At 37.2% G+C, this 25,889-nt stretch overlaps 2 long non-coding RNA genes across 2 annotated transcripts in view; one reads left to right on the top strand and one right to left on the bottom strand.

Moving 5' to 3' along the window:
• Nucleotides 1-3,732: 3,732 nt before the first annotated feature.
• LOC309511592 overlaps nucleotides 3,733-25,889 on the bottom strand; it is a 134,709-nt gene continuing 112,552 nt past the window's right edge. The window contains exon 2 of the long non-coding RNA XR_014210703.1: nucleotides 3,733-4,961. This is a non-coding gene — a long non-coding RNA (uncharacterized lncRNA). The remainder of the gene's footprint in view (nucleotides 4,962-25,889) is intronic.
• On the top strand, nucleotides 12,414-13,675 carry LOC309511463. The gene is made up of 3 exons (XR_014210645.1): nucleotides 12,414-12,548; nucleotides 12,623-12,724; nucleotides 12,806-13,675. It is a non-coding gene; the product is annotated as an uncharacterized lncRNA (long non-coding RNA).

Raw genomic sequence — 25,889 nt, 5'->3', positions numbered from 1 at the left:
GCCGTACCGTACCATGCAGTGGAAAAGCGCCAAAGCGTGCCGTACCGAACCGAGCCGTACCGTACCATGCAGTGGAAAAGCGCCAATAATGATTCATGCATGAATAACAGCAGCCTTAAACATGTTAGTACATGTTTGATAGTTAATGCATTAATTAACGTTTAGGGGTAAACTAAATCGATCAAGCTCTGTTAGAATAAATAAGAAGTAATTGAAATTTGAATTAAATATATGATTTAATAGTGCTAAAATTTAAACTGTAATATCGTAATCTGCCATCTGCAGCTTTGTGGCAAATAGTTAAAATTGGCACATGATTATTTAGCCATTAATTACACAGATCCGTCTAACCAAACATGGAAAAAAGACTAATAACTACCACTAATAGATTTAATTTGACCTAAACCGTTTTCTAATTTTTATAGTTAATTTAGGCCTATGTTTAGTAATAGCTACTTTTCTTCCAGGAACTACAGTATGTAGGATTTGTTTCTGGTGGGACACTAATTAGTGCCCCACTCGGTGCTCGCTTGGCACGTTAGTTGTGTTCCTATGGTAATGCTGGCATTTAAATCTCATAAATGTTGACTGCTTTGGTAAACAGAATTAATAATTAAAGACATGTTTGCATGTATGTTGTATTTGGGAGTTTTCAGGTTACAGATGGTACCTACTCACCCAGAATAATACTTTTACCGCCGCCGTTCCCGCGGTGGTAAATTGCGTGTGTGTATTTGCAGCCTCTTACCGCTAAGAGGCGCTACAATCACAGACCTTGCAAAGTGTCAGTTTAATCTCTCTAATGCGTAATCTGCCGCCGCGCCGCGGCTCATTAAGAGCGATTGAAAGCTGGTAGCAGATCAATTCAAATGAAACATTTAACGAATGAATCACAATACTGAAATTACTTAAATTAAATTGAATACATTTAATAATGAAAAATATCAGGCTACATCAACGAGGCTTTGCAAGAGCATAGACGTTAACTTTAGACTACTGCATTCAGATGATAGCTCTGTGGTCAACGCATCAACATGAGCCTTGCGGAGTTTCAAGCGATCGGAGATTGAATCTCAGTGTAGCCGACGGCGTTTATGTTTTACCGTTCTTGATGCTTAAATATGTAACTGTTTATTAAAGTCAAGCGTTTTGTTTAATTATCTATTGTAGACTACACTACAACATACATGTTCTACATTCCAGTAGAGCCTCACAGACAAAATTTATGAAGGAAAATTGTCAGCCGATCGCACCAGAAAATGAAGATTATGAAGCTCGTCTTTAATCTGCTAAATTATTGTTTTGTGAATCAATCACGAAATTGAGATGACTGACAGTGATACCCGGCAATAGCAATGGAAGACATTTTTCAAAACAGATCGAACAAATCAGAAAAAGACTTTCAATAGCCTACAGTAGGCTATTGCTTTCACACACACACACACACACACACACACACATACACACACACAAAAAAGTAAAAGAAGTTTGAAGCCCCATCGAATATTTCAAGGTATAAAGTGTCGGGACAGTTTATTTAAAACAGGGTTGCATCGAGGTTAGAGTTTATTCCCTTTGCGATGCAAAATAAGAAACAGAATCTTATTATTGCGACATTTTACATGTGTATTGCCAACGAAATTGCAGCTAAGTTAAAAAATTAAACCGGTACAAAACGAAAATAGTTCAAAGCAACATAAATTAAGAACAGGCATTTTTCTTTGCCTCTCTCTCGCACTGGATCTCTTTTTAGCAAGTTTATTTTGTCTCCCTCACTGCGCGCGCCGGGTCTTTCTCGAAATTAAACATTTCAGGGTAAAAACACATCATACAGCTGATGATACTGTATATGTTGCTGCGTGTCATCCACACAAATCACGAAAGAAAAAACTGTAAGAAAAATACCTTGTTGCTTCAAAGATACAGCATGCCTTGCTGAATTCACCTTAAAATAAAACGAGGTTGATCGCGAATTAAAGAGCTCTGTATCTGCTAAATTGAAATTGTGTGTGGAAAACCTTTATACAATCAATAAAACTACAATATTTATAATTTAATAAGATATAGGGCCTACATATGGACTTTTGGAGATTTTGAGATTTATCCTTAAAAGAAGGTTGCCTTTGCCTGCTCATCAGGCTGGCTATCCGACACTCTCCATTTGAAAGACGGAACATTAACACCTCTTCCTGCACCCCCACGATAAAGCAACTATACTGCCTTCTCCAAACCCCCCACAGGCTATCTGAGACTGACTTAAAACAAAGAGTTTGCAATTCACACTTAAATCGCTATTCTAGACATTAGCAATAGGCTATTCAAGTGTTGATAATGAAGGAACTAAATAATTTAGGCTATGTAGTAATATTTCTGTCACATGTTTATTACTAAATATTTAATTATTTCAATAATTGAAGAATTAAAACGGTATTTCAGTTTGGGCCAGCTTTTTCCAAGCAAAACTAAATACAATCTTCAAACGCATGTTAATTTGTTGTCATGCACAAAATGTTCAACTCAATATTTAAATTCCACAGGGATCTTTGAATCCTTACAACCAGGGTGCGATTTGTGAATAAAGTTTTAATTTTTTTTATTCAAATAAATCTCGAACCACAGTGCTTCGTGCTGCTGTTAAACTAAATAACATTTATAGAATAATTATGAACTTAAATGAAACAATATCGCAACATTGACGAATACATTTATTTGATCTGTTTTTACAATTTAATCCAGGGCGATTTACCCTACATTTAATTAGAGCGAGATTTTCACCCTTTCCTTGTCCTTTCCTCATTGGGAAGCGCTCACATGATAGCTAAACATGTTTGAGAAAATCCTCTGTACCTCTCGGTTTCATATGGATTACATAATCAGGCTTTAGACATAGCCGATTAATTTCGTATCGTGACTGAGCTGAGGCAAGTGGCTTTCGGTTCATTTTTGTGACGCGCAGTTCCCGGAGACAGAGACGATAGACAAACTTGTCGTTAGCCTAATATGAATAAAAGTTTACAGTTTTGAACGATGTAGGCTATACTCTACTCGTATCTGTATGACCGAAAAACTACAGAGTAGCCTATTAATTTATTTTAGCTGTAAGAGTAAAATAAATCCAAATGAACGCGCCGCCGCGTTTGTTGAACACTAATTCAACATGCCAGGATGAAAGCTGACTTTCGAACAATGCATAGCGCCACTCGTCGTGGTGTGACAAAACACTTAATTATAAACTTCAATATTTCATTCAAAACAATCTCAAACCGCTTTGTGACATTTTGAAAAGCCGTGCATGCATTACTGCCACTGGAACCATGAACGTAACAGAATACAGGGGCCCGTTCTTCGTACGTTGCTTAGAACATCCGAGATCAAATGAGACATCCAAGATGATATCATCGTGGTAATCATGATCTGGCTAATTAGGTTCTTCGAACACACCTGCCAGTTATGATTAGTATAGCTGGATTGAGTTAGTGAGATAATTGCGCATTCATGCGCTGGTTTAATTTATACTTGTATGCTTTATGGCTGCAATATAAGTTGCAGGATTCCACATCTACAGAAAGGCCTACAGAAGAGTCTGCACAGACAGAGGAGACATAGGCCTACAGGTGGGCCAACTTTTCCTTTTTATTTGTTGCATGAGGCATGTGTCTAATATCTCTTGTTGCAGGCACTTGACCACTGGCTTTTCTTTACAAAGAACAATTGAAATAAAACTCAAGGAACTAAGCATATTTGTCTTTTATTAAACATTTAATGAAAAGTGGGTTTTTTTTTGGCAATGTTGTGTAATATGGCACATGCAACAATGTCACAGGCCCTGTCAGGTGTGCAACCCTCAGATCTTTCAGACACTGAAATCTTCCCTTTAAGTTCATTTCATTGTGCCCTTGTCCTGGCTGGAGCTGCATTGTAACTGGTTTGGGTCAGGGAATGGGGCCATAAAACACCTGTCTGCAGGCAGGAACATGTCATAATCACCTATGAAAAAATGCAGTTCTGTTAGGATCAGCATAAGTGTATGTAATACAGTGAGGTTGATATTTAATTGTGGAACTTTCCTTACCACTTTCAATATGTGAATCTCTGAAAATTCTTAAGTCATGCACAGATCCTGGCCATTTTGCTTTCACATTTGTGATATGGAAGATTTTAGTCAACTGCCTTTTTTTAATTTGATATAATATTACTAATCTGGAATATTAAGAATCAAAATAGTAACTGGGAAGCACATTTACATTGTGAACCCCCTTTCTGTTCACATAATCCCCTTCATTGAGGCCTTGATGGCAGTCTATGGTAGCCTATAGTCTATGGTACCAATCACGTTAGTGAAGCCTGAGTGACATAGCCTACTGTAATCGGCATGGTCATGATTGCATGATCTTCATAAAAAATTATGATAGCCTAAAAAAACTGCTTTACAACATTGGGTCTTAAGTGGCTTGGAAATGCCACAAAAAAAACTAAAACTGTTTTTTAAACCTAAAAGCGCCAGGTAAACTCCGAATGACACGACAGACAGCACTTTCCATCAAGTTCTCTGCATCTCCAATAGTGTAAAGGAAAGAGCCACTCGCAAATAATCTTAGGGCAATGCAAACAGTTTGTTCTGTAGTTAAAGCCCGACTCCGACAAGTCGAAAATAAATGTGCGTTTCCAACAAATTAATAATGTAAACGACAATCTCACGAGTCACGAGAAAAAAAGATATATCTCTGAAAGTGCACTATCGCGCTGCGCTGGACTTACCGTATCAGCTCCGCTTATGAAGCCGCAGTCTAATCCTGTTAACATGAAATAAGCTTGCTCGCGAGCAGGTTTAAGATTGCGCACCTGTTGCTATGACAGCAAGTTCAGGATAAGCGTCGAAGAACCAAACAATCCAAGATCATGCCTAATCGCCAACAATCAAATCCAGCTAAGTGAGTTAGCGACGTACGAAGAACGGGCCCCTGGTTCTGATTTTATTGTTTGTCGTTTAAACGCGCCTGTTGCATATCTTTATTTTATATATTTTATATGGTTTATTGGTGAAGTAGCAATATATATATATATATATATAACCGAACTGCTTTTGAAATTACGATTGGAATTATTACAGGCTACAGATGTAAAGTCATTGCATAATATTTGTTCCTTAGTGTAAAATGGAAATGCATGGTAATTTTATTTTATAAATATAAGCAAAAAATTATGGTGTAACTACGGTGAGTTTTAGAACAAATCTCTCTGCATCAATAATAAAATGCATTAATAGGCTAATATAAAAATTACAATAGTCCAAGTTGGTTGGGGATTTGAACCCGTGTCATCTAAATGATCTAAATGTAAGTTCTACCACTCGGCCATGACTTCACTCGTTGCGTAGTGCCCAAACGTTCCAATCTGTGTTCGCTCACACGAGCGAGCCGAAAAGCGCTCTTCATTCGTCTGATTCCTCGATAGAATAGTACAAATAATCAGCGTCATTACACATAATTTACTTTTGTTTGTTCTTTTTTGTTATTAAATTTGTTTGTGTGTGTGTGTGTGTGTGTGTGTGTGTGTGTGTGTGTGTGTGTGTGTGTGTGTGTGTGTGTGTGTGTGTGTTTCATCGCACTGCTCCCCGGGGAATAGGCTTGTCGCCCACCGACGTCTAGGCCTACAATATGAAATATAGGTTTTGTTATCGTCTCTATTTTTAATTAGTTATTCTATTTTTCTGGCCTTATAAAAATGTTCTATTCTGTTTACCATAGTTGTAGTATTTCATCCTTACTGTAAATTGACATTAACTCCACTTAAGGCAATTGAAAAAAAAAAGGCAATTGCTGATGTTTTGCACAATATCCCTTTGCGCCACCTGGCGGTCATTTCGCGAATGACTTTGAAATGTGACTGGTTTATTTTTGCCGCGGCGGCTGGCGCGGCGGTAATAGGCATTCTGGTTGAGTACCATCTGTATGTACTGTAATTAATTGCATTTTTTGTTGTTTAAATCTATATGCTTCGACTAGCATTAGCTTATAGCTTATGCCCTTTGACCTATTTTACATGTAAACGTGCCTTATGTGTGCCTTTACAGGTATGTTTAGGCTTTATTTTAAGTCCATTGTGACAAACCTTTTAAGTCTCGGGAGAATAAGGCGTGCAACATCAAAATACTGAACGTGCACTGGAAAACATCTCACACTCAAACCAGTCTAATTTAAGTAAAGTGATCATTTATTACAAAGAGAAACAAGATGAAAAGAACACCTCAAGATAAATTATTTACATAAATATACAACTTACATACAAATCATAATCAAGGAAAAAGTTCACAAAAGAAAGAGGTAAAGAGGAAAGAAGATTTATAGCCTTTTCTCACATAGCCTAATTTAAGTAAAGTGATCATTTATTACAAAGAGAAACGAGATGAAAAGAACACCTCAAGATAAATTATTTACATAAATATACAACTTACATACAAATCATAATCAAGGAAAAAGTTCACAAAAGAAAGAGGTAAAGAGGAAAGAAGATTTATAGCCTTTTCTCACAGCACTTGATATAATTAAACTTATCAATTTGATGGCAGATCCAGAAAGGTTCAAATGACAATCACCAGTGACAACTGGAGATTCACCCGTTGTAAAATGCAAAAGACTTCGGACTGGCTACAGAAAAAAAAGAGACTGCAACCATGCGAAAACAAAAATAAATATCGGAAGGGCTTTTGAAAGTTGGCGTGTACTCTTTGAAGGGGTTAAAACGGACGCAGAGGCGGCTTTTTTCCATTCATCGGAATATTGAATAATGAAATAAATATGCATATACGCAGGGTTGGGGAGTAACGGAATACATGTAACGGCGTTATGTAATCAGAATACAAAAATCCAGTAACTGTAATCCGTTACAGTTACGTCAAAAAACATAGTAATCAGATTATAGTTACATTTTGAAAAAAGGGGGAATACTTTCAGGATTACAATGGTTTCATTTAAAACTAAATAAGTATTTTGGCATAATAACACTATATTAAGCGCTGCTTGATTGTACAGTAGTTCCTGGTTCTGTTGCCAGTAATGACTCACGTGTGCCACCCGCTGGTGCGTGTGCAAATAACAGCTGTCTACAATCTCCTCAGACGCAGATTGAATCACTGCTGCTAGTAGAAACGATGCTGCCTGCGGGTAAAATCGCTTTTAATTCATGGAAATTCCGCTGCTATTTTGTAGAAATTAGGAGAGTAGTTTTTTTAGTACCCAAAATGTCCTTTCAAATCTTTTCTCACGTAACGGGATGTTCGCTGTCTAGGTAACGTAGGGGAACTCCCACTGCCAACGCCCCACGTCCAGTCAGGCAAATTAAGAAAGATCACGGCTTTAGTCAACATGTAGGCCTATTTTAAAATAAACTAATATGTAGATTGTGTAAAAAATGTAAATGTTGAGTTTTTATTTTTTTGTTAAAAATTAGTTACAAATAAAACAATATAATCTGTAATACCATACATTAGCCACTAGATGTCTGTATAGCCCTTTACATAAATACATTTCAGGCATGTGTGTATATTTTGCAAATATTGTACACTGGACCAAATTCTTTAAAAAAAAAAAATATATATATTTCTTCTTGCTTGACTTTATTTATATATGTGACCTTGAAGTAATCCCAAAGTAATCAGTTACATTACTTTCATATTATAGTACTTGGATTACGTTACTGAATATTTTTTTTATGAAGTAATTTGTAACTGTAACGGAATACATTTTTAAAGTAACCCTCCCAAGCCTGCATATACGTGTGTTTGTATGTCAAAGAGAACCAGTTCTAAGGAAAACATTAATTTGTTGGTATGACAATTAGAAAATTAGACTGCACAGAAATGAAGTAGAATCTGTGATTCCGAATGACAGTATCCACACCGGCGCGGTGACTGACAACCGCACATTCTCCTCAAAACATTGGATTCATCCGCGCTGTGACATGCCGAGGCACAACCCATGTAAAGTTGATAATTCAGCAAATAACTGCAGTTGCAAATTTCGAACAGAGATGTTGATAAAGAGGAAAAACTACGGACTGCAGCTTTAAAGGGATAGTTCACTTTGAAATAAATGTTTGGTATGTTTTAGCTTACCTCAAGGGCATCCAAGATGTAGGTGTCTTTTTTTCCTCAGTAGTTTCAATTTTGATATTTTTAGGTCAAACCGTTCTTGTCTGTCAGTCATATAATGCAGGTCTATGGTCATTATCTCAAAACACAAGCACAGAGTCCAAATTAAAACAATTCCCCGTCGTCCAAATTAAACAGTTCCCCATCGTAAGTACACATTGATGGCCTAAGACATGAGACATTATATGACTGACAGACAAGAACGGTTTGACCTAAAAATATAAAAATTGAAACTACTGCGGAAAAAAAGACACCTACATCTTGGATACCCTTGAGGTAAGCTAAAACATACCAAAAATGTATTTCAAAGTGAACTATCCCTTTAACTAACCACACACTAACATCAACTAATGGCTTGTTAATGCATCATTATGTCATGACTTTACTTGAGGGGGCACATCATTACGAACTCATGATTAACTAACCATACAATAACATAAAGTAAGTAAGGGATAATGTATTGCGAGGGGGTTGTTATAGCGAATAAGTTGTTATAGCGAATAGTGAACTACTGACCCAGCAAACGTTCCCCTGACCTTAGTTCATGTTTTGGTTTGGTTATTTTTTTGGGAACCGATTCCTCAGGAACTGTTGTAAGTCACAACAGTTTAGTTTGATAGGGAAGAGAATACCCCAAAACAAATTAAGACCTTTAATATAAATTTGTGTATTTAGTATTTTCTATGTTTGATAAGGAGGATCAGTGAAGTTAACCCTCTGAGGTCGGCAAACGCGCCCCCGCGTTTTGCTGGATTTTCTTCACATTGTAGCACAATAAACTTAAATTACTCCGTCATTTATGGTCATACAGAAAAAAGAAATATAAAAAAAGAATCTGTGATATGTGTCCACTTACAATCAAATCAAAACATTGTGCTTTTGTAAAATAAAGAAAATAAACAGGGTGTGCGTTCTGCCTCTCCGTCGCGGTAAACTTTTTTTTCTTGAGCACGTCTATAAACTGAAACAAAACTCAGCGAATACTTGTCACACATTTATGAGCCATATACCTTTATACACATTTAAGTGTGTACTTTTAAATGATCGGATTCAAACTGAAAACAAATATTCTCTGTTTAAGTAATTTGTATAAAACCAACAGAATGTCCAGTATCTCAAACGCTTGCTAATTACTTTTAATTCGACCACGCCCACTCGCGCAAAAGTGATTCGCATGCAAATCGTCCACATGCAACGCGAACGCCCTCGTTACCTCAAACACAAAACACCAAAACACTTCACAAGTCTCTGCTTTTCGTCGAGTTTGGAAGACACGTCTGAGCTTACATTGGATTTAACTCAGAAGAAGAAGAACACGATTTGAAGACAAGAAAGATGTAAGGTAAGAAATTCTTACTTATTAGTTTATGGTATTGTTGCATAAACTTCACATTGCAGTTGAACTGTTGCTAGATATATGGTGAATATTATACTATGTAGACCCGTGTTTACTGTTAAATACTGTTTGTGGATATCTGCTCAAACATAGATATGTATAACCATAATGTTTAATATTTTGGAGCGCGATCGCGTTTGAATGTATCATATTTTGGAGCGCGATCGCGTTTGAATGTATCATATTTTGGAGCGCGATCGCGTTTTGAATGTATCATATTTTGGAGCGCGATCCCGTTTGAATGTATCATATTTTGGAACGCGATCGCGTTTGAATGTATCATATTTTGGAGCGCTATCGCGTTTGAATGTATCATATTTTGGAGCGCGCTGTGGGTTTGAATGTATCATATTTTGGAGCGCGATCGCGTTTGAAAGGAAAAATGCACCAAACATTAGGCTTTATGTTTTTACTATTATCTCATTTCATATCATCATAACGAATGGAAACATTTGAAGTAACATAAGATAATCAATATATTTTTCTCTAGCATTGTTACTGAAATCTTTTGGAAGATTTATAGGCTGCTATAGGTTATTGTTATAATTATTTTATGCAGTACTGCACATAGCTGATGCCTACAAGGCACAACAAACATGGTGTTCATTATATTATATATTGTTGGAAACATTTGTGTGTGTGTGTGTGTGTGTGTATTCTGTGAATTTTAAAAAGCAATTTTAACCAGAAAAATCTAAAATGTATTCCCAAAATCATGCAGGCCTAGTTTCTCTTGATACCAGTATGTTCACTTTTTTTCTTTTCTTTCAGGGACCAGATGCAACTGAGTCCTGCTGACTTCAACATTCACTTGAGTCTCTGTACATGAACATGGTAAAGTGAAAATCAAACACCTTGGAAATGAAAGGTATGTACAATGTTTTTAGGAATGGCACAAAGGTCTCTGTCTTTGGATCATTGTTTTCAATGTGCTCTTTTTGTCATTTGTTGTGTATTTTTGGATTATGTTGTGTTGTAAATAAATCCAAACAATCTAAAAGCCATTATTTTTTAAATCTCCTCATTCTTTGTGCAAGGTTGCTCTGAATGACAGGGCCTGATAGCTCCTAATAGGGCAGTTAGGGGAGTGTCTTTGTCTTTCTCAGGTGTTGAAGGCTTACATATTCATGAGATGATCACGCCTCTTCGCATATGGCTTTCTCACACAAAACACATCTTAGAAATTTTAAATCAATATATTGTCTTGTCTGAATGAGCAGTCAGGGTGATTTTCACATAGTTTTGGAGCAAATATTCTAGGCTACGTGATACAATTTTCAAAAGTCTTGTGAAGAAATAATCAGTATGGGTTTCATGGCCTTATTTCAGTGATAATTTTTTGGGGTATTTTCACAAACCACGCATAAATGTCATTATCTCAAAACTACAAACTTTTACACACATGCTGCTGATATATTATTGTAGCAGAGTTTGTGCTAAATACAGTGTAATAAGACTTTAGCCATGACAATGTCACAAGTAACAGAAATAAGCACAAATGTCAGAGCATGTCAGAACACCTCCAGGGCCAGAAAACAGCTCAGACCTCAGAGGGTTAAAGTCTAAATGTTTCTCCTAGACAGAAATGAGGTTAGAAGAACATCAAATGGAGACTTTTGGTTAAATGTCTTTTTTCCGGAGAAAAATTTCTCTCACATTTGTATCCTCTTGAGTTTCAGAAGAGATCTCAATGTTCAAAATGTGGACCAAGACAAATGTCCCAAAATTAACTCAAACGATATGAAATCATTGCGACTTCCACCAAAAAAGTTTGAAGGTTAATGGTTGGGTAACGGCATCTGGTAAAAAAGATAAGGTGACCAGACATCCCCGGAGATAGTCACAGTTTTTGGTATTCCACCTGCTAGTTATAGGAGCAATCGTGTAGTGATTATTTTTACCAACAGATGGCGTTGCGAGCTACGCTGACTCTACTTGGACGCCTACTGCTACTTCATGAAGAACTTAACCTGGGGCTGGTTGCATAAACCATAGATATCCATATAAGGCTAGATGTCTTAAGGCGGAGTCTCGAACGGCATCACACTGGTGGCCATCTTGCCACAGGGAAGCTTTCTGGCGAGCTCTGTGGTATCTGAAGTAAGGTGAGTGATCAGCACGAACACAAATCCTCTTATCTCGCTGAAATCTTGACGGATTTGGTTTCTTACAAACGTTATTAACGTGGCTATAATTCTGGATGCTTGAACATGTTTAAATATATAATATTATATTTATTGATAAGTATGCAGTGTCATAACTACATCTCTGACGTTTATAACAAACCAAACTGTTTGAAAATCGGTAGAAAATTTAGCAAGTTATGGTTATTTAAAAAGTACATGCACCATTAACACAATGTTACGAGTGAGTGAGCTCCCTGTGGCAAGATGGCCGCCGTGTGCGGACGTCGACCTCCATTGGCCAGCAGCGCGGACGAGACATCTAGCCTTTATTATATGATATCTATGGCATAAACCACTTAAACTAGTCTTACAAGTTAGTCATTGAATTTCTTTCTTTAAAAGTATTCATAACTTTTTTAAGTCAGTTACATAAAAACGTATATTGACCTAATTTGATACCCTTGACTAACTGCTTGTGGGTCGTACTAGATCTTTAGACACTGTATTAACATAAGTTTATGCAACTGGCCTCAGGATTCGCATTCAAGGTAGTAACATAAATGATCCATGTTAAAATAAAGTAATACTGTTTGTATTTGTTTTGTACTGGGCCTCAACAGGGTGCACGATTGTTTTGCACAATTTTAAACGTCCCCAAAAATTCTGCTATTTATATATATATATATATATATATATATATATATATATATATATATATATATATATATGTGGTGATGCGATCCACCATGATAAGGATTAGGGGCGGGTTCAGTATGCGTGGCGGATATAAAAGGGATGAGAATGGCGTCTAAGGGAGCGCGTCATTCTGGGTTCTGGACGTGACGTCATTTGGGCGCGCAGCGTTTAGGATTGGGAGGTAAGAATTACTGGTAGCTGCTTAATTTTTAATGTGCGTTGGGAAGGATAAGTTAAGACCCATTTAATTTACAGTGCGACTGCGGAGTATCAGACGCGTCGCTTAACGCCCGTCATGGCGAGCCAGTAATTTGCACTCTACGGAGTACACTGGGTGGTGCGAGTCACCAACAAGCGGTAAGTCATACCTATTTGAATGTCCGGTTAATGAGATCATAAACTCAAATTTACAAACGTTGTGCGTTGTATTTTTGATAGTGATACGAAGAAGGTGCTGCAGCAGGCTTGGTGGGGGTAGCTGGGCTTAGTGACGACCGATTGGATTGTGTCTCCCCTTGCCAGAAACTCCTCGACCATTTCTCAAAGACTATTACTGGAACCGCGTATTTGTTGTGATCATCTGACTAATAGGCTACCTTCTCTTATCTCTCATCCGTCTTGAGACGGCCGGAACAATAGCGCATTGTCGGCCGTAGTGACGCATCCCAAATCTAGCAAATTCAGTGCTGATCTTCGGGCTGGGGTACAGCGGCGAATAACTGAGTTGTCATTTCTACTTGAATTGTTTTAGTTGAAACATTGTCATTGAAAGTATTTACGTTTGTAAAATTGTTATTGTCTGTTTTTGAATGTCTTACATGCATTTCTAAATCCGACCGGAGAAGGGTATACTTTTAAAATACTGTAATCATCAGGCAACGCAGTGTTGGAAAGCTATTAATGAGCGCTGGCCAGTGAGTGGTTACTTTTATGTGTAAACAACTGATTCCATCTGTCCACAAACCAAAAGACTATTACGTGGAAAGTGCTGTGTGCGTGTGTGTGTATGGTTGCTTATGTCTCAATTTGTCCTTTCTTCCTTTTATTCAGAGTTGGGGTGCCAGCTCCACGCCCACGTCTTCTGGTGTGGTGGTGGTGTGCTTATCGCTTGCAGTGTTCACAGAGGGTGATTGGGGTGCTGTGTGGTGAGAGTACTAATTGTTGCAGTGTTTACCGGGCAGACGAACCGAACCCCCAATTCTGAAATGGATAAGTGCTATGGTTGATATATTTATTCTAATGTATGTTTGTATTATGCCTTTTGGTATTGTGTTTCTTATTTGTATTTAATAAACGATTCGAAACGTTTCCTTGTTGTCTGTTATCTGACCCAGTCACCACGTATCTGTGTGCTTTGCACTTGATGTACAAGCGGGTCCCCGGCCCATTTTCCGGGGTGGCGTAGTCTATTTTGTGCCATAATTGGTATTGTGTTGCGCTTAAGAGAGCGAACTGCCACATATACATATACAATTACACTTGCAACAATTACATTTGCAGAATAAAAATAATTGCTGCTTAAAATAAAACTAATGCAAAATAACAAGCCCAATTAAGAATAGTAAGAGTCATTTTCAAGCACAAACATAACGCAACATTTAAAGATGAACTGAACTGAAAAAAAAAATTTTTTATAACGTGTTGTTTATGACAATTAAAAGTAAATTACACTAAAAAAATTTAAAAAAAATATCAAAATAGCTTTTTTTTAAAGCAACACAAAAATTGCGTTTGTTAGTATAAGAACGCTGGCAATTCTGATGACGTCACTGGAATGGTAGGACCTGCGAAGGTATATGGCAGCTGCAACTGCAGGTCCTATACACACGAAAATGAGTCATTTTGGTTACGTGTTTGAGCCTGTGAGGGACAGGCCAGTAGTACTGACTACCACCACAAGGAGGACGATCAGTTTCAGGCTCCAACTACAGTACAGGATCGTTTGGGGGGAGCGGCGCGCGCTGTATCGATTCGCCTCACTGATCAAGTGCAAAAGAAACTACGAGCATGCAACGCCGTTACGTTGTAAATTACACGAAATAAAAGTAATGCAGGTATGATCCAGATTGTATTTGCAATGTACATAGTCAATTATTAATGGAGCAATAGTGGTTCATGGTGTTATAAGAGGGAAATGTGGTGGGAGGTTGGAGGGCTGTAGTAGCCTGTCATGCACTCTCATTTATTGTATACAAGCACATTATGCATTTTATTAAATAGAGACTGCTTATATATGTCGTGTGCATTTAGAGAAAAATACTAAAACATGGTTGAGGTACTGTGCGTTTTAGAAAGTCAAGGCAGATAAATGGCAAATGTGATTGGACGAATTCATCCAATGGGTGCCCTCAACGTAGGTTGGAGCAATGGACCAGTTTCTAGGTTAGTGGAGAACAGAATTAATACTGGCAGTAAATAAATCACAAAATCAGGTAAGGAAAATACTCAAAAAAAATATATGTATTGTACTTAAACAGTCACATAAACAACATGAACCAGATTTAGAAATAAAACAATAAAAAAACAATAAAATGTATACAAAAAATATGAGTACTCTGTGTTTTCTTTGGTTTTCTTGTCTTATTCTCTTAAGATTTGATTTCCCTTTTATCCTTGAAACAATTTAATCTATAGTATCTACTTTATCTCCGTTTACATATAGATTATAAGACGACTTTTATTTGATTGTACCTTAAACAAGGTACAATATAACCACAATTCAACCCAACTGAAACTTATATCACACTGAAATGATCAAAAAGAAATCCAAAATTTACATCTGACTCACATTCAATAATATTCAATAAACAATACCCTCATTAGAACTTTGTCCGAATTGTCTTTTGAATATCGTCCAGAAAGTCCTTTAAGAAATCCAGTGGGTGAGTGTGAAATCAGTTCAATCCTAGCAGTGCAAAGTGAAAAAGAGTGTCCTCCCAATTGAAGAATGTTGATGGCTATAGCGAAACGAAAAGGTCCTCGTGATACAGCAAAAGTGTCTCTTCCCAGGTTCAGAAATCAGCATTAAATTTTCTGGTGGCTTGCCATCTCAAATCCATGAGAGAGATTTCCAACTCAAGCAATAAACCTGACCAAATCCCGAGTTTCACAGTTTGTTAAACACTCACTTCAGATTCAGAGGAGCTTCACGATCGGCTAACATCCGCGATTAAATCAGCAAGCATCATTCTAAAATGATTTATCATCATCAACCATAAAGTATTATAAATTTGCTTATAACAATTTTAAATGAATTTTAACAATATAAACCTTTTTAATCCCATCTGCATCACTCTCATCTCGTGTTCAGCGGGTCTCTCACACTTCCGTGAGTCATCCGCTTACGTCATACACAACTAGTGTATGTGTAATACATCACATCGTCTGCGCTCAATTATCATACTTATTATTTGTATTTATGGATAGTTAATTCACAATGTTTATTAATCGATCGTTTCAACTTTTTAATGAAAACTATAACTATTAGAATATACAATTATATTATTTATTTATCTTAAGCACCACATTTAAAGGGTTTGTTCACCCAAAAATGAAAATTCTGTCAGTAATTACTCACCCTCATGTTGTTCCGACCCCGTAAGACATTCGTTCATCTTCGGAACACAAATTAAGATATTTTTGATGAAATCTGACAGCTGGATCACTTCTCCATAGGCTTCTAAGGGACTGAAACTTGCTGGCCCAGAAAAGTTATTAAAGAGATCGTTAATATAGTCCAAGTGACTTAAGTATATCAAGCGACGAGAATACTTTTTGTGCGCAAAAAAAACAAAAATAACGACTTTATTCCACTATTCATTTCCTTCTCTCTGTGCCTCGAGTTGGTCCACGTAGTGTTTTTGCGCAGCGCGTCAGTGTTGTACGTCACAGGCATTACACACATGACCAGCGTCGGCCAATAGTGAGCCTACGTGGTGACGTGTAACACAGACGCGCTGCGCAAAAACACTACGTGAACCAACTCGAGGCACAGAGAGAGAATGAAATGAATAGTGGAATAAAGTCGTTATTTTATTTTTTTTTCGCACAAAAAGTATTCTCATCGCTTGATATACTTAAGATTGAGCCACTGGAGTCACTTGGACTATATTAACGATCTCTTTAATAACTTTTCTGGGCCAGCAAGTTTCAGTCCCAAAAATCAAAAATATCTTAATTTGTGTTCCGAAGATGAACGAATGTCTTACGGGGTTGGAACAACATGAGGGTGAGTAATTACTGACAAAATTTTCATTTTTGGGTGAACTAACCCTTTAACATGGGTTACAAACGCATTACAGTAATCTAGTCTAGAGGTCATGAAAGCTTGAACTAGCTTTTCTGCATCAGAAACAGATAGCATGTTCCGGAGCGGCTATCATTTGTTATTATCAATTAATTTAAAAAAAAACGAAGCAATCCAATTTAGAATGTTTTTTATTATTGTTGTTGTTGTGGGTTCCCTATATTATTATTAACATTAATAATTATTATGATTTAGTTTGATTATTAGGATTTTTGGTCTGGTTTTAATACAATCCACCACACCCGCAAAAAAAAAAAAAAAAAAATCACAATGAAAACAGGTAGTAGTAACCATTGTAAATAGCAAGCAGTTCAAAACAGTATTTCAACAAAATTATGACTTTATAAAAACACATACAAAAATAAACAACATAAATATAGGATAAATAAAACTATTTAACAAATATTTTAACATTTTATAAATGTGTTTAATATTTTCATTTTCATAAGCTGTTTATACTGTATACAGAAATTACAACTTTTTTAACCTTAAAGATGAACTGAACTGAAAAAAAAAAATTTTTATAACGTGTTGTTTATGACAATTAAAAGTAAATTACACTAAATTTTTTTTAAAAAAATATCAATATAGCTTTTTTTTAAAGCAACACAAAAATTGCGTTTGTTAGTATAAGAACGCTGGCAATTCTGATGACGTCACTGGAATGGTAGGACCTGCGAAGGTATATGGCAGCTGCAACTGCAGGTCCTATACACACGAAAATGAGTCATTTTGGTTACGTGTTTGAGCCTGTGAGGGACAGGCCAGTAGTACTGACTACCACCACAAGGAGGACGATCAGTTTCAGGCTCCAACTACAGTACAGGATCGTTTGGGGGGAGCGGCGCGCGCTGTATCGATTCGCCTCACTGATCAAGTGCAAAAGAAACTACGAGCATGCAACGCCGTTACGTTGTAAATTACACGAAATAAAAGTAATGCAGGTATGATCCAGATTGTATTTGCAATGTACATAGTCAATTATTAATGGAGCAATAGTGGTTCATGGTGTTATAAGAGGGAAATGTGGTGGGAGGTTGGAGGGCTGTAGTAGCCTGTCATGCACTCTCATTTATTGTATACAAGCACATTATGCATTTTATTAAATAGAGACTGCTTATATATGTCGTGTGCATTTAGAGAAAAATACTAAAACATGGTTGAGGTACTGTGCGTTTTAGAAAGTCAAGGCAGATAAATGGCAAATGTGATTGGACGAATTCATCCAATGGGATCGCTTGTTCAGTTAGCAAATGTTAAAATCAAAATACTCCCTGCATCAACAATGTTAATCCTGACACGATGAACATCAGCTAGCTTCAGGGTGAGTAGAGAGGGAAATTGGATTCTGTTGACAGACCTGATGCGGTTTAGTTAGCTGCTAGTAAACGCATTATTAAGGCAGCTGGGGTTACGATACATTTTCACAGGCTAACGTTACCTTTGACAAGGAAACCAGGCTTTATAGCGTTCAACAAAACTGAGACTGACACACTCGGCATTCATTGAAATTGAGTCACAAAACCAAGCTAGATACCAAACGATCCAACCTAGGTAAAGAGCTAGCAGCTAAACGAGTTGGAAGCACTTTTGTCAAACTCCACAAGCTAGCCACCACTCCGACCATATAAACTGTATAAATAAATAATGACTCCGACGATATCACAGATTGATGCGTTTACTGGCAGCTAACTAAACCGCATCAGGTCTGTCAACAGAATCCAATGTCCCTCTCTACTCACCCTGAAGCTAGCTGATGTTCATCGTGTCAGGATTAACATTGTTGATGCAGGGAGTATTTTGATTTTAACATTTTTGCGTGCAGCTAACTGAACAAGCGATCCCATTGGATGAATTCGTCCAATCACATTTGCCATTTATCTGCCTTGACTTTCTAAAACGCACAGTACCTCAACCATGTTTTAGTATTTTTCTCTAAATGCACACGACATATATAAGCAGTCTCTATTTAATAAAATGCATAATGTGCTTGTATACAATAAATGAGAGTGCATGACAGGCTACTACAGCCCTCCATCCTCCCACCACATTTCCCTCTTATAACACCATGAACCACTATTGCTCCATTAATAATTGACTATGTACATTGCAAATACAATCTGGATCATACCTGCATTACTTTTATTTCGTGTAATTTACAACGTAACGGCGTTGCATGCTCGTAGTTTCTTTTGCACTTGATCAGTGAGGCGAATCGATACAGCGCGCGCCGCTCCCCCCAAACGATCCTGTACTGTAGTTGGAGCCTGAAACTGATCGTCCTCCTTGTGGTGGTAGTCAGTACTACTGGCCTGTCCCTCACAGGCTCAAACACGTAACCAAAATGACTCATTTTCGTGTGTATAGGACCTGCAGTTGCAGCTGCCATATACCTTCGCAGGTCCTACCATTCCAGTGACGTCATCAGAATTGCCAGCGTTCTTATACTAACAAACGCAATTTTTGTGTTGCTTTAAAAAAAAGCTATATTGATATTTTTTTACAAAATTTTTAGTGTAATTTACTTTTAATTGTCATAAACAACACGTTATAAAAAAATTTTTTTTTCAGTTCAGTTCATCTTTAAGGTTAAAAAAGTTGTAATTTCTGTATACAGTATAAACAGCTTATGAAAATGAAAATATTAAACACATTTATAAAATGTTAAAATATTTGTTAAATAGTTTTATTTATCCTATATTTATGTTGTTTATTTTTGTATGTGTTTTTATAAAGTCATAATTTTGTTGAAATACTGTTTTGAACTGCTTGCTATTTACAATGGTTACTACTACCTGTTTTCATTGTGATTTTTTTTTTTTTTTTTTTTGCGGGTGTGGTGGATTGTATTAAAACCAGACCAAAAATCCTAATAATCAAACTAAATCATAATAATTATTAATGTTAATAATAATATAGGGAACCCACAACAACAACAATAATAAAAAACATTCTAAATTGGATTGCTTCGTTTTTTTTTAAATTAATTGATAATAACAAATGATAGCCGCTCCGGAACATGCTATCTGTTTCTGATGCAGAAAAGCTAGTTCAAGCTTTCATGACCTCTAGACTAGATTACTGTAATGCGTTTGTAACCCATGTTAAAGGGTTAGTTCACCCAAAAATGAAAATTTTGTCAGTAATTACTCACCCTCATGTTGTTCCAACCCCGTAAGACATTCGTTCATCTTCGGAACACAAATTAAGATATTTTTGATTTTTGGGACTGAAACTTGCTGGCCCAGAAAAGTTATTAAAGAGATCGTTAATATAGTCCAAGTGACTCCAGTGGCTCAATCTTAAGTATATCAAGCGATGAGAATACTTTTTGTGCGAAAAAAAAATAAAATAACGACTTTATTCCACTATTCATTTCATTCTCTCTCTGTGCCTCGAGTTGGTTCACGTAGTGTTTTTGCGCAGCGCGTCTGTGTTACACGTCACCACGTAGGCTCACTATTGGCCGACGCTGGTCATGTGTGTAATGCCTGTGACGTACAACACTGACGCGCTGCGCAAAAACACTACGTGGACCAACTCGAGGCACAGAGAGAAGGAAATGAATAGTGGAATAAAGTCGTTATTTTTGTTTTTTTTGCGCACAAAAAGTATTCTCGTCGCTTGATATACTTAAGTCACTTGGACTATATTAACGATCTCTTTAATAACTTTTCTGGGCCAGCAAGTTTCAGTCCCTTAGAAGCCTATGGAGAAGTGATCCAGCTGTCAGATTTCATCAAAAATATCTTAATTTGTGTTCCGAAGATGAACGAATGTCTTACGGGGTCGGAACAACATGAGGGTGAGTAATTACTGACAGAATTTTCATTTTTGGGTGAACAAACCCTTTAAATGTGGTGCTTAAGATAAATAAATAATATAATTGTATATTCTAATAGTTATAGTTTTCATTAAAAAGTTGAAACGATCGATTAATAAACATTGTGAATTAACTATCCATAAATACAAATAATAAGTATGATAATTGAGCGCAGACGATGTGATGTATTACACATACACTAGTTGTGTATGACGTAAGCGGATGACTCACGGAAGTGTGAGAGACCCGCTGAACACGAGATGAGAGTGATGCAGATGGGATTAAAAAGGTTTATATTGTTAAAATTCATTTAAAATTGTTATAAGCAAATTTATAATACTTTATGGTTGATGATGATAAATCATTTTAGAATGATGCTTGCTGATTTAATCGCGGATGTTAGCCGATCGTGAAGCTCCTCTGAATCTGAAGTGAGTGTTTAACAAACTGTGAAACTCGGGATTTGGTCAGGTTTATTGCTTGAGTTGGAAATCTCTCTCATGGATTTGAGATGGCAAGCCACCAGAAAATGTAATGCTGATTTCTGAACCTGGGAAGAGACACTTTTGCTGTATCACGAGGACCTTTTCGTTTCGCTATAGCCATCAACATTCTTCAATTGGGAGGACACTCTTTTTCACTTTGCACTGCTAGGATTGAACTGATTTCACACTCACCCACTGGATTTCTTAAAGGACTTTCTGGACGATATTCAAAAGACAATTCGGACAAAGTTCTAATGAGGGTATTGTTTATTGAATATTATTGAATGTGAGTCAGATGTAAATTTTGGATTTCTTTTTGATCATTTCAGTGTGATATAAGTTTCAGTTGGGTTGAATTGTGGTTATATTGTACCTTGTTTAAGGTACAATCAAATAAAAGTCGTCTTATAATCTATATGTAAACGGAGATAAAGTAGATACTATAGATTAAATTGTTTCAAGGATAAAAGGGAAATCAAATCTTAAGAGAATAAGACAAGAAAACCAAAGACAACACAGAGTACTCATATTTTTTGTATACATTTTATTGTTTTTTTATTGTTTTATTTCTAAATCTGGTTCATGTTGTTTATGTGACTGTTTAAGTACAATACATATATTTTTTTTGAGTATTTTCCTTACCTGATTTTGTGATTTATTTACTGCCAGTATTAATTCTGTTCTCCACTAACCTAGAAACTGGTCCATTGCTCCAACCTACGTTGAGGGCACTTGTTACACATTACTAGCTGGTTGTCCTGCATCCTCCAAAATGCAGCTGCTAGAGTTCTTACTAGGTCAAGAAAATATGATCATGTAACACCAATTTTATTATCTCTACACTGGTTACCTATTAAGTTCCGTATCAATTGAAAAATATTGCTACTGACCTATAAGGCCCTAAATGGTTTAGCTCCTGTGTATTTAACCCACTAAGTCCACTAAAGGAGGGAGAGCGTTTTCACATTTGGCTCCTAAACTTTGCAATAGCCTTCCTGATAATGTTCGGGACTCAGACTCACTCTCCAAGTTTAAATCAAGATTAAAAATGCATCTCTTTATCCTAGAATTAATATAATGCATCTCCTAACATTATACAGTTATATCAGATAAAATCCAGCCTATTATGAAGATTTCAGATGCCCCAACACCTACGGTATGAAGAGACGGCGCCAACTCCTGGGAAGACTTCAGATGACACAATCTCTGAATCAAAATGCACAAATGCTGCATTTTCTAAATGTCATAATCATTTGTTAACAAACAAGTATTCATTACTTCAATGAGCTCATTGTTTCTGCATTAAATTATTACATTGTTTAAATTAAAAGATTTTTATCTAACTGTGATTTTGTATATATACATTTCTGAAATACAAAACTTACACAGTTACCTCTGATAACATATCACTCTAAATTGTAATATGGACTCATGCACTTTATGTAAAGCTGCTCTGAAATTATGTGTATTGTGAAAAGTGCTATGTACTGGTCTGTCGTGGTGAAGAAGGAGCTGAGCTGCAAGGTGAAGCTCTCGATTTACCGGTCGATCTACGTTCCTACTCTCACCTATGGTGATGAGCTGTGGGTCATGACCGAAAGGACAAGATCCCGGATACAGGAGAGCGAAATGAATTTTCTCCGCTCCCTTTGAGATTGGTCACTCGGAAGGAGCTCAGAGTATAGCCGCTGCTCCTCCACATCGAGAGGAGCCAGCTGAGGTGGCTCAGGTATCTGTTCCAGATGCCTCCTGGACGCCTTCCTTGGGAGGTATTCTGGGCACGTCCCACCAGGAAGAGACCCCAGGGAAGACCTAGGATACGCTGGAGGGATTATGTCTCCCGGCTGGCCTGGGAACGCCTCGGAATTCCCCCGGAAGAGTCTAGGGAGAGGGAAGTCTGGGCGTCTCTGCTTAGACTGCTGCCCCCGTGACCTAGCCCTGGATAAGCAGAAGAAGATGGATGGATGGATGGATACCTTACAATATCTGTTCTGTTAATAACCCTCTGTCATTCAGACTGTCAATAGGAGGGTATACAAAAATCCAGAAGTACAATCTGTTGTTTTCACAAAAGCCTTGGAGCTATCAAAAGTCAGTCAAAAGACGTACCTGCTTTACCCTTCATTTGTTCTGCATTATTGTATACATAGTTATGAATCAGATAGTGGGGGTTACAGGTTGAACCAGCTGAGGAGCTTGAGAAGGGTTTATCAGTTATCCCTTTTCCACCAAGGCAGAGCTGGTGCTGGTTCGGAGCCAGAGCCTAGTTTCAAATCGGTTCTTTGTTTTCCACCGCCAAAGCACCAGCTCCGAACCAGTAAAACTGGTTCTTAAGTAGCACCAAATCATTGCAGGGTCTAGAACGGAGCCAAGAAAGAACCGCTTGCGTCAGAGGCTGGGGGCGGGGTTACCGTGGCCAACAAGACTGAAGAGAAACTTGTGACCGCCATTTTTAAATAGCAGCTAGTCGAGCTAATAGCAGCTCGATTATAATATCCGTCTATGTAAGTTACGGCGAGCGGCACGAACGCGTTGGATTCGCCGTGTTTGGATGCCGATTTATTTTCGCAAACCCATGAGCATCCATAGTAACGCAACGTCTATTATTGTTGATGCCTTGTTCGAGATGCATCGGAGCAGCGTGGACCGATCAGAGCTGCGGGAGTGTTTGGAGATCATACGACTCCTTGTGCTTTTTGATCGCTTTCGCAGTGCTTTGATTTCATGTGCTGATCGTTCTGCGAGAAGCCGATGCATCTCGAACAAGTCTGGTGTGTTTGTGTTTGGCGCTGCCGGACTAGCGTTGCTGGGCAACATGATACGTATGCAGTGACGTAAGATATAGCTCTGTTGTGGCTCTCTGGCCGGTGGAAACGCAAACCGGTTCGTCAGTCGAACCAACTCCGAACTGGCAATAGCTCTAGCTCTGAACCAGCACCCGGTTCTTGTTGGTGGAAAAGGGGTAAGTTATTAAGTGTTTTGCAATACAACATGAACACAATTGCAGTTAAAGTTATGATTGAATAGGTATGTGTAACCCTCCCCAGCCGGGTACACTCGTATAATAATATTAAAGGAGCCCATGGTATCCCAGCAGTAGTAAAGGGTAATGTCTGGTCCTTCCCCTGAAGAATGAACAGTTAGCTACAAGTATACTACAATAATAATTTGTTCTATAGCGCGGTGCCTCCAATTAATAAACATATATTGTTTGAGAATAAAAAAAAACAGGTTGAGCATAAGAAAGTTATAATAAACCCTGAGGTTTATTGAATAATCCCAAAACAAAACAAACAAACAAAACAAAATAAACAAAAACAAAGAAAAATAAACAAATGACAAGAATATGAAACTACTGAATAATTGGCTTACACAGTGATGGAATCTTAACTGGTTCAGGGAAACCAAAAATACAGTTACCACATTTAAATAGTGCAGCCCTCTAACTGATCCAAACTCAATACTTCAGAGACTTAAAATAGTCAGACCAAAAAAAAAACAGTTACCTCAAAAACAAATGACTCACTCCTATCAACAACCACGAATACTTATTTGAACATATGACTGATTTACTCGTTTAAACCCAAAATAACTCAAATTCTTCTTCTTAACTCGATTATAACTAAATTATAATCAAATTACTCTTAAATTGACTCGTTCATAACCAAATGATTCTTAAATTGACTCGTTCATAATCAAAATACTCTTGAATTGACTCGTTCGTAATCAGAATACTCTTGAATTGACTCGTTCGTAATCAAATGATTCTTAAATTGACTCGTTCGTAATCAGAATACTCTTGAATTGACTCGTTCGTAATCAAATGATTCTTAAATTGACTCGTTCGTAATCAAATGATTCTTGAATTGACTCGTTCGTGATCAGAATACTCTTGAATTGATTCGTTCGTAATCAAATGATTCTTAAATTGACTCGTTCGTAATCAAATGATTCTTAAATTGACTCGTTCGTGATCAGAATACTCTTGAATTGATTCGTTAAACGAGTCTGATAATCCGTTCACTCATTTCAAATCCCCTTCACATGTGTCAAAACAGATTTTAAACACTCAATACCTCAATAATAAAAATGAAAACCCACAAACTTAGTCTCTAAACCAGTACATGTACAATTTCCATGAACCGTTGGTGCACTTTTCCTCCAAACGATCGATCTGAGATTCAGCAGAGCTCAGTCCAAGTGTAAGTTACTCACTCATCTGCATGTGCATGAACATGAAGGCTATAATGCGGTGGTCCCGCATATCTTCAAACCGAAAAAAACAGAAAGTAGCAATCTCAAATCAACGATGCCCGATGAATCAGTCCTCCATTAGGCCGTGGGTGATTTTCCGCCAGTAGCTCCAAACGAGTCCTCCACTCTCCCTCGAGATTTCGGATCCAGTCTCCTCCTCACCGCTCAAAATTTCGTAACGAATCGTAAACAAAACTGTTCATCAACTCAGTTCAGACAGCCGTGAAGAATTAGTCTCTGTCCAACTTGATGCTCATCCAACAAAAAAAAATTATGACCACTCTTCTCTCCTTCACCGAACTCCCCCTCTCTCCAAAAAGGGAATTTCCCTCCACCCCCGCAGCACAAACTCTCATTGGTTAAGAACAGACGCATACAATTTCAACATTTTTACAGAACTTAAAGGTACACTCTTGTTACAAAGCTTACATTGGCAAAACCTTTAAAGAAACATTTTTAAAAGAACAAAAATAGAAAAGGAAAAAAAAAAAATACTAAAGGAAAAAAAAATACTACAAACATATAACTCACTATTTTGCCAGTGTGTTTTAAAAAAAATATATTTTCTTTATAGCCCTGAATTTTCAAAAAGGCTACATCTGCATGGTTTTATTCAGGGAATATAGTTATTAATATAAGTAAAACACTTGATAT

The sequence above is a fragment of the Leuciscus leuciscus genome (assembly GCF_965113295.1).
Source record: "Leuciscus leuciscus genome assembly, chromosome: 12".
Lineage (NCBI taxonomy): Eukaryota > Metazoa > Chordata > Actinopteri > Cypriniformes > Leuciscidae > Leuciscus > Leuciscus leuciscus.
This window is presented reverse-complemented; position numbering and strand designations above follow the sequence as displayed.